This window comes from Macaca nemestrina, chromosome 6, assembly GCF_043159975.1.
Source record: "Macaca nemestrina isolate mMacNem1 chromosome 6, mMacNem.hap1, whole genome shotgun sequence".
In the NCBI taxonomy this organism is placed as follows: Eukaryota; Metazoa; Chordata; class Mammalia; order Primates; family Cercopithecidae; genus Macaca; species Macaca nemestrina.
Window position 1 is genome coordinate 13,366,259 of NC_092130.1, and position 14,727 is coordinate 13,380,985.

General features: G+C 36.9%; 1 protein-coding gene across 10 annotated transcripts in view; it reads right to left on the minus strand.

Moving 5' to 3' along the window:
* LOC105480824 (teneurin transmembrane protein 2) overlaps positions 1–14,727 on the minus strand; it is a 3,943,693-nt gene that overhangs the window by 1,191,105 nt on the left and 2,737,861 nt on the right. For all 10 annotated transcript variants that reach the window (XM_071097760.1, XM_071097759.1, XM_071097767.1 and 7 more), the window contains one exon: positions 10,527–10,640. The gene's annotated coding sequence lies outside the window, so the exon portion shown is untranslated. The remainder of the gene's footprint in view (positions 1–10,526; positions 10,641–14,727) is intronic.

Sequence of the window (14,727 nt, forward strand, 5' to 3'; positions counted from 1 at the left end):
AAGTTCTTAGATGTAATCACACAAATCTAAAATGAGCTCAGTGAAGGACGCTTTGTGGACAGCACTTACTCATTCATCCAGAAAAATATTTATTGAGCACCTACTACGTCCCAAGCAGTTGGCGAAGCAGTGGAGATTTAGTAATAAGGAAGCCAGATATGGTAGTTGTCCTCCCAGAGCACAGATTCATAAAGTGGGAAGGCTGAATAAAATTGGCTAGTCCAAAAAGATGTCTTCCTTGAATTTAAATCACAGAAGAAGGGGCCACCCATTACCCTCATCTGAGTGCTGTGGTTTAGGGGAGAGTTTTCCCCAAGGAGCATCAACAGACCAGTGCTGCTTGTGTCTCACACATCTGCATTGCTTTCTGGTGAAAGGACAAAAAAAGAGAGTTTTACCAACCTTATCTCCCACTAATTGTTTATGTAAATCTTTCATTTTGGTCACAGTGGTTACTCCCTAGAGTTTGCTATTTGTGTGTGTGTGTGTGTGTGTGTGTGTGTGTGTGTATGTATGTTTTGCCAATTTCATACACTGCAATATTTCCCAACCATATTTCCAGCACTGCCTTCCCAATGGCCACTAATGATTACTACTGGCATTGTTCCTTATCGTTTGTATCGATCTTGATACATTTTTAAAATTATTTTTTAAAACACTATTTTTAAAGTCAATTATAAAAGACGTAAACATTTTAAAAACAATTTAAAGTCAATTACAAAAGATGTAAACATTTTAAAAACAGTATTATTTACTGTAAATAGAAATCCCAACACTTTGGGAGGCCGAGGCAGGCGAATCACGATGTCAGGAGATCGAGACCATCCTGGCTAACACGGTGAAACCCCATCTCTACTAAAAATACAAAAAATTAACCGGGCGTGGTGGCGGGCACCTGTAGTCCCAGCTACTTGGGAGGCTGAGGCAGGAGAATGGCGGGAACTCGGGAGGCGGAGCTTGCACTGAGCCGAGATCGCGCCACTGCACTCCAGCCTGGGCAACAGAGCGAGACTCCATCTCAAAAAAAAAAAAAAAAAAAAAACAATTAATTGTAAAAATAATTTAATTTTTAAAAAGCTCCTAATTTTAAACTAGAATCTACTGGCTAATAAAAGTTCTGTATCTGAGCCTACTTCCTTTTTCCTAAAATAGAGGTATTAGCAAGTTTAAGAGAGTTATTAGAGCGTAGTAGTTGCAAACTAAGATACTCTTCTAGAAGTAATGACTGTGTCAGAAGAAATTTGAAAACAGAACATCTCACTATGGCTACGTGCAGCGGCTCATGCCTGACCCCAGCCATTTGGGAGGCCAAGGCAGGCAGATCACCTGAGGTCAGGAGTTTGAGACCAGCCTGGCCAAACTACTCTACTAAAAATGCAAAAAAAAAAAAAAAAAAAAATTAGCTGAGCGTGGTGGCAGGCGCCTGTATGCCCAGATACTTGGGAAGCCGAGGCAGAAGAATTGCTTGAATCCGGGAGGCGGAGGTTGCAATAATCCGGATCGCACCACTGCACTCCAACCTGGGCGACGGAGAAAGACTCCATCTCAAAATAAATAAATAAGTAAATAATAAGTTGAAATAAAAATAAAAAATATCTCACTATTCTGTTAATCATTTAAATGTCTTCCCATACCACTATTGATATGCATTTTGCTCTTCTGGTAATAATGCTGTAGTAATAATAGTAGTAATAAGAAGAAGAACAAAACATGATAATAGAATCTCACTTTACGCCCAGCCTGTTATAAGCACTTTCACACATAATACTAATTGATTCTCCTAGCACACTATGAAGAAAGCACTTTTACACTCATAGAGCTGTCGAGTTTAAGAGCAGTCACAGATTGAACCCAGGTTCTAAGTCAAACAGACCTTGTTCCCAGCTTGCCCCTCTACTTTGCAACACTGGGCAAGTCACTTTAACACAATTCTGCAGAAGAAACGGAAACGACGAGAGGCAAGAAATAAACAATCTATGCCTGGGATGAGGACTTAGCAAGTAAGAAAAAGAACACAAGAATGGTCTTTGAATCTTTCTGCTGCCATTCACTAGCCGTGTAAGGCTGGGAGGCTGTCTAATATCATCTCTGAAGTGAGATCACATCAATTGCTGCATAACGTCGTGGTCAATGTTTTCAAGTGGCTGCAGTGAAAGTCTAACTCAGTAGCTGGCATGTAATAGGCCCTCAATAAGCAGGCCTTATTATTCTGCAGTGTGCTTAGCAAATCCCTATTTACAGCTCATTCTGCACCATTCATTCTTTCAGATGCTTTCTCCTTTGCATTCTGCCTGCAATAATAACTACAATAACTCTTTCCTCTGAGTTTCATATTATTTATTTTTTAAAGAACCAACTAGTTCTTCCAATGTAATTGAAACTTTTAAAAAGCAAAAAAAGGCTTAGAAACTTTTAAAAAACATTTATATTATTTAACTGACTATATTCTCCTAAAAGGCACACAAAGGACACTTAGTAGATTAATTTTTAAGTTAATAATGGTATGAAAGGAGAAAGGTTATGTCAGCAATACCCAGGAAGCAATATCTTGATTTATGATCCAAATGAAAGTGAAAAAAAATCATGTCTTTTGTTTTCTAAAGGTATGTTTTCCCCTTTATGTTGGCTGTCCATAATACTTGATATAAATAGCACCATCTTCTGCTTGAAGATATTAAATCTTTCTCATAAAAATAAGATATCTATATTGTTGGTAGGAGTAGAATGGCTTAACATCCAAGATAAACTTCTCAATTTGATTAGAATGTGTCATATGCTAATATGTGATCAGTAACATAAAATTATGGTAGAAAGTCAGAAAAATATACTAAAATAGCATAGGAAAATACAAATGCTCCATTCCCTCTCTTCCCAGAAATAACCACAATTAACATTTTCTGGTATGTCCTTTCTGCCTTTTTTTAAAAAAATGGTCTTTTGGTACATTTTTAATATAACGATACTGGGATTGGGTTACACATCCTTTTAAAAACAATATAGAAAGGTATTTTTATACTCCTACATATTCTTTGAGAAGATACATTTTTCAGGAATATATAGCACTTCGACAGTTGGATGTCATTATTCAATCAAGCCCTTATTTGTAGAATTCTAGGTTGTTTTCAAATTGCTTCTATTTTATTTTATATATTTATTTACTTACTTATGCATTAATCTATTTATTTATTTTAGCATCCCGAGCAAAGGCTTCCCACGAGAATCACAGGAGCAGCTGTGAGAAGCAAGACCACACAGAGGTGGGGTAAGTGTGCACAAATGGCAACCACACAGTGCCAAGGTGAAGGAGTGGAAGAATTGTTCCTATTTCAAATCATTCATTAAGTAACATCTTTTAAATATATCTTTCTATCCGTGTTGATTCTTCTCTTAGCATAAAATGTTAAATGTGTAATAACAGGTTCAAAAGTTGTAAGCCTTTTTAGATCCTCAGCACTTCTCCTTCCCATAGAGAGTGGTTAGTAATTCCCCACACCACACCGTCACCAACACCAAGGATAATAGGAAAAACATCTTCGATAATTTGCCTAGAAGACCAATACCGACATCTTATCATTTATGGATTATTAAAAACATGTTACTTAATCATCTAAAGAGAAGACCAATATTTTAGACATCCATCCCAATTATCTTCTACTCAATTTATAAAAAGTATTTACAAATGAAAGATGCTGCATTTGTGGAAGGTAACCAGTAAGATATGCAACATTTACTCATTTCAAGTTTTAACCTTGAATCATGCAGGACCAATGAAAAGCTGTCTGAACTTCAATTTAATCCACATATAACTATGTTCATTATACTGTCATCAGGAACATCCTTTAAGACGTAGTTGTAGAAGGCCCACTGCTGGATTTAGTTTACAGATGATATTGGTTGTATTACAATACCTTTTCATATGAAGGCTCATGTGAGAAATTTCTATCAGACCTAAGCATTAGAGAAATCTTTGTTTCCTCCAAGTAGCTACAGTACTTCTAGGCAACATAGATATATCAAAGGAACACATTTCAATTTGGGCTTTGTTTAGCAAGAAGTTCAAAGATAAACTTTATAGATCCACTTCAAAAATTATGTTAAGACATTTCATATACCTATGTGAATTGTCTGAATATTATTATGTATATATATATAAAATATAGTAATATATATTAGGCCAGGTGTGGCGGCTCATGCCTGTAATCCCAACACTTTGGGAAACCGAGGCGGGTGGATCACCTGAGGTCGGGAGTTTGAGACCAGCCTGATCAATATGGAGAAACCCCATCTCTACTGAAAGTACAAAATTAGTCAGGCATGGTGGCTCATGCCCATAATCCCAGCTACTCAGGAGGCTGAGGCAGGAGAATTGCTTGAACCTGGGAGGCGGAGGTTGCAGTGAGTTGAGATCACGCTATTACACTCCAGCCTGGGCAACAAGAGGGAAACTCCATCTCAAAGAAAATAAAAAATAGAGAATTATATATATATATATGTATGTGTATATATAAATATATATGTGTAAATATATATTCTATTTTGTGTGTGTGTGTAAATATATACGTATGTATGTATGTAGAAAGAGAGGGAGACAGAGAGAAAAAGACAAAGACAGAGAGACATTTTCTTTGTGGATTCCATATTTGTGAATTTGCCCATGGACTAAAATTTATTTGAAACCCCACAATAGACACTAATAGCATTTTCTTGGTCATTGATGGACATGTGCAGAGGGCCAAAGTATTTGAATAATCCAGCATGCATGCTCCAGCTGAGGGGTAACAAGGTGACGCTCTGCTTCGTTTCAGCTCTCACACTGCAAACAAGTGTCTTTTTCCCTCTCTAGGTAGTCCCACGTTTTTCATATTTTGTGCTGTTGGTGATGTCACTGTCTAACATGGCCCCCAAGCATGGTGCTGCAGTGCTATCTAGAGATCCCAAGCACAAAAAGGCTGTGCTGGAGAAGCTTTGCTCAGGCAAAAGTTGTAGTGTATTGACCATGACTGCAATGTTAAGAAATCAATAGTTTATATTCAATAAGATGTCTTTAAACAGAAGCACACGAAAAGCAAGGTTATGCATTGATCTGTTGGTTTGTTGATGAAAATGTTGTGACCAGAGGTTTACCATTTCCTAACTCTATTTCCCAGAGGAGCAATAGTTCCGTATTTGCTAATTCTGTGTTCATGGAGACTTTACGGAACATTACTGTTGTGAATAACAAGAATTAATGGTATTTATTTACTTTCTCTATATGATTGTAATATTATACCCATTATCCTTATTAACATGCCCACTTTTCTTCTTTTTTTTTTTTTTCTTTTTGAGACAGAGTTTTGTTCTTGTTGCCTAGGCTGGAGTGCAATGGCACGATCTCTGCTCATCGCAACTTCCGCTTCCCGGGTTCAAGAGATTCTCCTCCTTCAGCCTCCCGAGTAGCTGGGATTACAGGTATGTGCCACCACACCTGGCTAATTTTGTATTTTTAGTAAAGACAGTGTTTCTCCGTGTTGGTCAGGCTGGTCTCGAACCCCTGACCTCGGGTGAACCACCCATCTTAGCCTCCCAAAATGCTGGGATTATAGGTGTGAACCACTGCACCCGGCCCAACATTCCCACTTTTGTAACCTGTGTTCTATTGACCTGAGTATGGTATGCATGTACACACACAAACATACCCACTCAAAGACCTTAACTATAATCCTTTGACTTACTTATAGTTTATATTATATATAATTATATTTAATTTATATTAAATTAACATCTAATAATTTTTTTATCTTTTAGTGTTCTAGTCAAAATAGATTTATAATTTATTTTTCTTATATTTTCTCAACACCTAGTTAAAATGCTTGATTTTGCCCAAATTCTATTCTATTTGCTCCTCCTGCTTTGCATAGTTCCAATGATACAACAAACACCTATGGACTACTTTGCCTTTTTTATAACTGTTTTGTGCTAGTAAAGTGAGCCATTCAAAGAGATTCCCTCTCAGTTTTCCAAATGAGCTACCTAAAATTTTCAGTGATGTTTTATAATTATTTTTCTTAGTTCATATTAGAAATACCTTATTGATTCATACACTAAAAGGTTTGTAAACCAAAATCTACATCCCAATAGTAGTTGACAAACGTAAATGAGAACACTATTCTCACTTCAGCATAAGTGACAATGGGAATTTAAACAAACAATGCATGATTTTAAAATACGTAATTAATTCTTATCTGATCATATTCTTTATGATAATGTATGTCTTTTTCTAGAATAATCTCATTATTTTCTTGTCCAAAAAGTCCAAACAATAGATTAGTATCTGGAGTAACAGACTGAATGACAAAATATGGTTTTCCTCCCCACCAGTTGTACAAACTTGAGAAAGATATTTAACCTATTGGGGGCTCAGTTTTCAGGATTAAAGAAGACTTTACTTTTGATGGTTAAATAACATAACTTATGCTAAAAAGAAAAAAAGTTTAAAAATGGTATATGGCATATATTTAATAGCTGTTCCTTTTTCCATTTTCCCATGATAATTGTTACATTTAAACACCGCGGGCATCCTATATTAGTTCTAGTTACACTAAGTTCTATTTTATTCTTTACATTTCCAAGAAAATATTTTGTGAAATATGTAGTACTACATGACTTGATGGGATGAAACATGAAATATTTAAAGAAAACCTGTTGTAAATCTCACAATATTAAGAAGCAACTCAGGCATATAGTGTAGTTTAAAAAACAGTTCAGACCAGGCATGGTGGCTCATGCCTGTAATCTTAGCACTTAGGGAGGCTGAGGCATGTGGATCACTCGAGGTCGGGAGTTCGAGACCAGCCTGGTCAACATGGTGAAACCCCATCTCTACTAAAAATACAAAAATTAACTGGGCATGGTGGCGCATTCCTGTAATCCCAGCTACTTGGGAGGCTGAGGCAGGAGAATCACTTGAACCCAGGAAATGAAGGTTGCAGTGAGCTGAGATCACACCACTGTACTCCAGCCTGGGCAACAGAGAGTGAGACTCCGTCAAAAAAATAATAATAATAACAATAAAAACCAAACAGCTCAAAATGCACTCGTCTTAAAGGTTAGCTGTTGAGTATTAAAGGGCATTTCTATGCTGAAAAAAACAAAAAGGAAAAAAGAGCTCAGTGTAATACTTTCAACAGGATGCTAATAATTTAAGTATTTATATGGAAATGGATTTTATACTAGAGAAAAATGCGTTAACCTTATTTCTTAAAAGAGACTCGGTCACTTATATATTTAGTACACAGCGACTATTATGAACCATTTAAACGGGAAGAAAAGCGAAAACATCAGCTTGTATTCTACTGATAGGGAGTTAAATCCACACATCACGCCACAGCAGGATGCACTGCCTAAAACATATTCCCTATTTAGGTCTCTTGGTTTTCTTCAAACTTCTCCCTAAAGTATGGTTTCATTTTAATAATATCTGAAAAATAGGTGCTTTGTTCAACTCTTATTAAAGGCAACCTTTAAAAGTATTCGGATTTTTTCCTATGATTTTTTCATTGTCTTTCTCTTTTATCTTCACATTTTAAACAGTGAAAAACGACAAAAATCATATTTTTAGTGACGATGAAAGAAGCACTTCTTGCATTTCATCCTATTCTGGTTGAAAGTAGGTACGACTGCCCTAGAACTATAAGGATCTACATTTATACCTAGTGTTTTCTCTGAATCCAACATGGAATAAAAACCACTCTATACACAACTTCATTAAGCAAGAGAAGCCATATGGAAATGTTTAAGGTAGATCCCTGGCCAGAAAAGCTGTATACCTAAGGATACTGCCTCTTGAAAAGCAAAGAGAATAGCATTTAAAACTTCAGGCATAAGCTTACGTGAAAAGGAAAGAGCCAGCGGTGGTCTGGGAACTGAAAACCTGGGAAAAGACTGGCTTATGTTTATAAAGCCCCTTATTGCCTGGCAAAGCTATTCTCATTTATTCTACTAGGGCTCAGAATGACACTCTAAATGAGCAGCAGAGGGCAAAAGCCTTGCAGGGTCCTTTTGCAAGTAGGTGGGTATTTCTTGAAAAACAGGTTCAATGAAATGTAATGCCAGGCAGTTAGCACGAGGAAGTTTTTCTAAAAGTTCGTCGTAGTTTTCTGTAAGCCAGGCCTTGCATCAATGACTGGCTTGTTATTTAGTCATAATTTGAAACATTTTTGGTTGCAATAGTGAATTATGAAAATACTGCCCTAATCACATGACGGCAACACGTTATGAAAGAATTGAATGAATGTGCAGGCCAGCTTGTTAGCCAGGTCACTGTAAAACACCTGAGAACTTAGCAAGTTGTTCAAGCTTTCATCTTCTAAACTTGAGATTCTGAGGTTTGCTTTTATTCTCAAGGAAGTTCCCAGAACCATGTAGCCTTTCCTTTTTCTTCCCGCATCCCCATGCCATTCCTTACCATCCTCTGCCTACTTTCCCAATCACCATGCACCAAAAAACCATCTTGTTACATTTTACCAGAAAACTGAGTTAGAAGATTAAATTAGATGATGAGGTTAGGATGATGAACCACAAAGAGAAAAATAGGGGATGGTTGTTGGGTATAATGGGGAAACCCTCTAAGAAGCCTCAACGAAGGCTTCATTCGCCATGGCAGGCTCCATTCTACCAGGTTCTCCCCCATGAAACTCTCTCTCTCTAAGTCTGTAGTTTTCTGGTCTGTTACTTGCTGGGAGAGGACAGATGGGTTAGCATAGGATATGCCAGAGTCTTGTGTCTGTTTCACCATACGCCTTCCTATTTCTTCCAAAATTGACAACTCGGCATTTATAACGGATTTCCTAACCACTTGGTTAGAGTTCGTTAAGAACAATTGCAAAAACAGACCCAAGCTTCTACAACAGCAAGTAGCACCAGGGGATGTTTCCAGGAAAGAATGGCACCTGGTCTGTGAACTATTCACCTTGCCTTCTAACCAAGGCAGGGTTGCACAGCCAATTTGAAGCTGGCCTCCAAGACACTGGGAACAACTATTCTTCAGAGAAAGGTAAGGTGTGCTGAGCACTGCTTATTAAATTGAATGCCTGTATCAGAAGGAAAACACAATACAATCCTAACAGAACTGCTACCACTCTAATGGAAGATTCTCCCTGTTCAGGCCGCACATCCATGAAAACGTATGGAGCCAGCAAAAAGAATGTGAAAAATTAGCCATGGTAGACAGGTAGATTTCAAACATGTTGCTTGGACTTCAGTTTCTTCGCCAGCGAAATGGAGTAAGAACTGCTGTCAACATTCGTTTATCCCTAACTATTTGTCTAAATACTGGGCTAGGTAGTTTATTGCATTATCTCATTTAATCGTCACCACAGCATGAGATTCCTATTCAGGAATTCTATAATCTGCTCCTCACGTACTTTCTAAAGTGACTGTTTCAACCAGGCTGATTATTGTACTATGAACACCTCCATCATAATCATGTCTTCACCTTGTCCTTATACTGTTTCTACTTCCTCAACCGCCTAAGACGTAGTCTTCACTAATGTCTCGTTTTCGCAGAAAAATTTCTGCTAGGAATCAAGAGTTAAAAAAAAAGAAGAAGAAGAAGAAAAATGACTTAATCCAGATCTATTTTCCACTGGTTTGTCTAATTACTTATGAGTTTTTAATATCTCCTCTTACACCTTATCCTTAACCATAAATTCTCTATATATACTCAATTTACTAAAAATATGGTGTAGCTGATGTTCTAGCTTAGTCAGATGTCACGACCTCAAATTAAAATTGCATGTGCATTAATGGTCCTTATAGAACCCTTTAGTTGTTCCACCCAAAAATGAGCCATCTTGGTAGGATTTGATCTGTGAAAAGATAAAAGCAAGCTCTAAACAGCAGAGGACCAGAGAAAAGTGGTTGTAGGTATCTTAAGAAAGAACCTGAGAGAAACATTTGATATAGAGGACCAGATGACGTCGAAATATATGGAGAACACCAGTTCAGGGGCCATAAAAGCAGAAATGATTTAACCGGGAACATGAGAAAAGCTTAATGATTTCCTCTTTGCTTGCTGTCTTATGGCCTGTATAGATTAACAACATTTAACAGATTAAGAGGGCCAAGTTTTTCCATCCAAAAGACCTTTGCACTCTATGATGTGATGCTATGTAACCTAGCTAATCACAACCGGCACGTTTTATTTCTATGTGCAGATAGCTAATAAGAAAACTGTGGTGACCAAATTATTTGGTGGGGTGAGGTGCAGGGAGTCACAGGGGGATCTACCCAGGTAGAAAAGGGGCAGATGTGCGACTAAAGAATTGTAAAGTCATTCAATTGGGTAGGGAGGGGGAGAGACAATAGCAAATTTCAAAGACAGAAAATGGCCGTACAAATTACTTTTGTCCACAAGAAAAAGAAAATCCTTTTCTGCACAGAGCTGGAAAGGCCCAATTTTGCACCCTGTATGAAAGCACTTTGATCAACAATGCAAACACAACTTGAGGCAGAGCAAAACACAAAATTGTAGCTATGATTCCACTCACCAAAAGGGTGGATCTTCGATGTACAATTCAGCTAGCTTTACAGGAGTGCTCCACAGCAAAGCCAAATGACGAAGCAAGCCCGAGACCGCTTAGGCAAGAAAAAGCTGGATGTAACTGTTAAAATGAAAAAGAAAATAGGTAAGACCCAAATAAGCACATAAAGCAAACCCCCAAAAATGCAAATGAATACCATACATCTTCAAAATGTAGGAAAGTTGGAATTAGGAGCTAAATGAACTAAATTGCACTCCTTATCTCTTGAAGAATATCTTTCAATAGAGGAGTGTAAAATATGGTATAAAACATATTGATTAGTTAAGTCACTCTGATTATGGCACACTATTACTATTAAGATACATTATCACAATTATGGAATATCTATTGTTATCCTTCAAAGTTGATGCAGTTTATACTACAAATGCAGAAATACACAGTATTAGAATGAGAGAATAATTCAGACGCATCTTTCTAGCAATATACAGACCTTATGTTTGCTCTTCAGATTTACAAATAATTTATTTCATCTTAAAATGTACAGTTTGCTCATCCATACAACTTAAGCATGATTTTGCTGACTTTTAAATTTAAATATTTACTGGCTAATACCATTGTCAATAGCATGTGGGGTATATCATATAACAGGAAGGTCCCAGTGATCCCAACACAACTTGCTCTGAGCAAATAAGTTTAATCATCTGAAAACTAGAATATAATAGCCCCCATTTCATAGAAGTGTTGCAAAGATAAAATATAAAATTCCATGAAAGCATGTGGCACAGTGCTCAGCACATAATACTCCTCCAATACATGTCTGCTGTCCTTGTCACTGTTGTTACCACCATTCCAAGGCTACATGTCTCAACTTCATCAACAGACGTGTTGGGTTCATCTCCTAATGACTGACGCCTTTGCACAAAGCAATTCCCTGCCCTCCCCACCAACCAAGGCCAAAAAAGGCAACACATCAAACTAAACCTCACCAAGACATCATTAAGTGACTCATTAAGTTCCTCCTCCTCTGGCAAGTAAAACTGGAGCAGTGACGAAGTGGAAGAAAAAAGAGAGGTTGAAAAACGGGAGCGACAATAATTGAAAACAATTAGCTCTAATTTCTCTGTTTTGCTCAAGTCATTCTCATCTTGGATGCTAAATGTATTCCTCCGCATGTCAACACAACAAGCCCCGCCTTGTCTGGCCTGTCCAAGGCAGTGTGTAGGATTCTCTAATGAGCTGGGAAGCGCCAGCTTGCCTGAGCCCATCTTGAGTGCCTCTGTCCAGCCACAGCTGCATACTATATTCTTAGACACCCTCCTTACAAGGTCAAGCAGCAATTTAAGACTGATGGCTGCATCTTCCCAACCACTCTGAGAAGCCCTTCTGCCCTCCACAAAGACACCTGACAATCTGGAATAAAAGCGTGAGTGCTAGTATCCTGATCTTCCAGACGACTGGAGGGGGGGCGGGTGGCGGGGAGCGATTCATCAAAATGCAGTGGGGAGAATGGAATTAAAACCATAGCACTCTAGGATTTGGATGATCTCCTTCACTAATAAGCACAACCTCATTCAATGTCCCTTCAATCTTCTGAGCCACAATCATCTTATCTGTAAAATGGGGAGCCAGTGCCTACCACAAAACTGAGTAATATCAAAAGAAGATGCTTCTGACACACAACAAAGGATAATTACCATCTATTTTTACTTTCCTTTTTAAGCTAGTTTCCTTATTATTAATACGTTACCTCGGTATATGATTATTTGAGAATAGTAGATATAGGATTGACTAATCAAGATTATGTGTCTTTAAAAGACAAATTGACAAGACTAGACAAAACTGTAAGACCTTGTGTAAACTTGCTTTGTTTTGTTTTACTTTTCAAGTCTTCAACTTGGCAAGCAGAGCCCAGCAAAGGAATATGGTTCTTTGATTCCCTCCTTAGAAACACTGCAGCCTTTATTGTCTTTATATCACACAGCTTTAGCACTTAATTATATCCTACCTTGGAATAATTAGGTGTCCTTATAATCAAGTCTGTTTACTCACTTGTGCAGTTCTGATCCTTTAATCTCTCTTGAATATTAGTTTGTAATGCTATTAAGAGCCACAATTTAACAATTTTATTACTAAATAAAATTGCAAGAATATTTTGAAGAAGTCCCACCAATGGGTTGAATTTAAAAAATTACTTTTATAATTAGGAATAGTACAAATGTATAAAATAATTATGCCTGACAAATAGAAGCACATAGGACTTGTGTGTCTTCCCACAGACTAACTGTGAAGCCTTGGCCAAGTCACTGAACTTCATCTGGGACCTGCGTGCAGAGGAACCTGTGGTAGGGTCAGATACTTGTCTCAGCTAGATCACCAATTTAGTCTAAAGATAAGTTAAGAATTACCTATAGTAACAAAACTAATAAGATGACTGTCCATTTTAGGCAATATAAAAATGTTCGGTGCTTAGTTAATCTATGTAATGTAATTATAAATATAAAACATTTCAAAGCCTGCTGCTAAAATATCAAAGACAAACCAAGCATGATCTGTGTACAGTAGAACACTGGGTACAGCGTAATGATTGAATCACCAGGCGCTACAGTTCAACTGCCTGGTCTTCACACTTGACAGAAACACTTAACAGTCATATGATCCTAGACAAGTTATAATCCTCCGTGTTCCTTGGATTCCTCCTGGCCAAGATAGGGATAATAACAATAATAATAATATCTAACTCAAAGGGTTGCGGTAAAGATTATATAGATTATTCACTTAACACAATGGCACATAATAAAAAGTAGCTGTTATTAATATTTATTATGATTAGTGAAATAGAGTCACATAAAAATCCACAACTTTCCAAACTATCAGACTCACACCATATTTTGTTATTTGCATCATAAATATTTGTCAAATGAGGCTGGGTGCGGTGGCTCATGCCTGTAATCCCAGCACTTTGGGAGCCCGAGACAGGCAAATCAGGAGGTCAGGAGATCGAGACCATCCTGGCTAACACGATGAAACCCCGTCTCTACTAAAAATACAAAAAAAAAAAAAAAAGAAAAGATTTAACCAGGTGTGGTGGTGGGCGCCTGTAGTCCCAGTTACTTGGGAGGCTGAGGCAGGAAAATTGTGTGAACCCGGGAGGCGGAGCTTGCAGTGAGCCGAGATCGCATCACTGCACTCCAGCCTGGGCAACAGAGCAAGACTCCATCTCAATAAATAAATAAATAAATAAATAAATAAATAAATAAATATTTGTCAAATGAATACATGAGAAAGATTTTTTGACTAGTATATTTCACTCATCAAATATTCAATAACAAATGGTGCACACTTTAAGACAGTACATTTAACAAATGTTATTTACTAGGTTTTCATCTACATTAAGATGTATCAGATAAGGCTTATATGTTGATTGAAATTAAATACTTTATTAATTAAATGACAGAACTAGGCAAACTCAAATTTATAGTTTTTCTGAAATAGCAATTTCTGTTACAGTTCACATGTCAAATTTTCTGTGACGACAATGCGATCTGATCTATATTTTCAAGCTTATTTTTGAATATTTTTTAGCATCATTATGAAACTATCTAAATGGTTCAGCTAAATAAAAAGTAAGTAAACATCATTCAAAATCACATCAGCCAATGATAACCACTGCTTACACTTTGGCGAGCATCCTTCTAGACATCTCTCTATAAATAAATTTACCTGGAATAGACAAAATTGTGTATAAGTAGGACTATGCTATACATTGATTTTTATTTCAAAGCTTTTTGTCTATTGGAAATGTACTTTCTAGATTGTTGATGCCAGTTAATCTGGGTCCCCTTTTGATTCAATCAAATTATTTTAACTTTCCATTCAATATTTGTAGAAAATTTGAGATATTCAAATACCTTATTTAAAAGTAGTATCAGATGAGCAATTTAAAATAATTAAACATTATTGACATTTGGGGAAAATTTTGGAGATTCTTTAATTTGCATCATTTAGATGAACTTTGCTACCATTAAACATATAAATCAGAAAAATTAAGCAAACACCAGACTACATATCTTACACAAATGCCACAAATGAAAGCGATATAGAAAAACCTATAAAAATCCAGACAATAGGAATAAAACTTGCAAGATGTTGTTATCTTCATTCAAACTACCAGCTCCCTTAATGGAAATTAAGTTTATAGGCTTAAAAG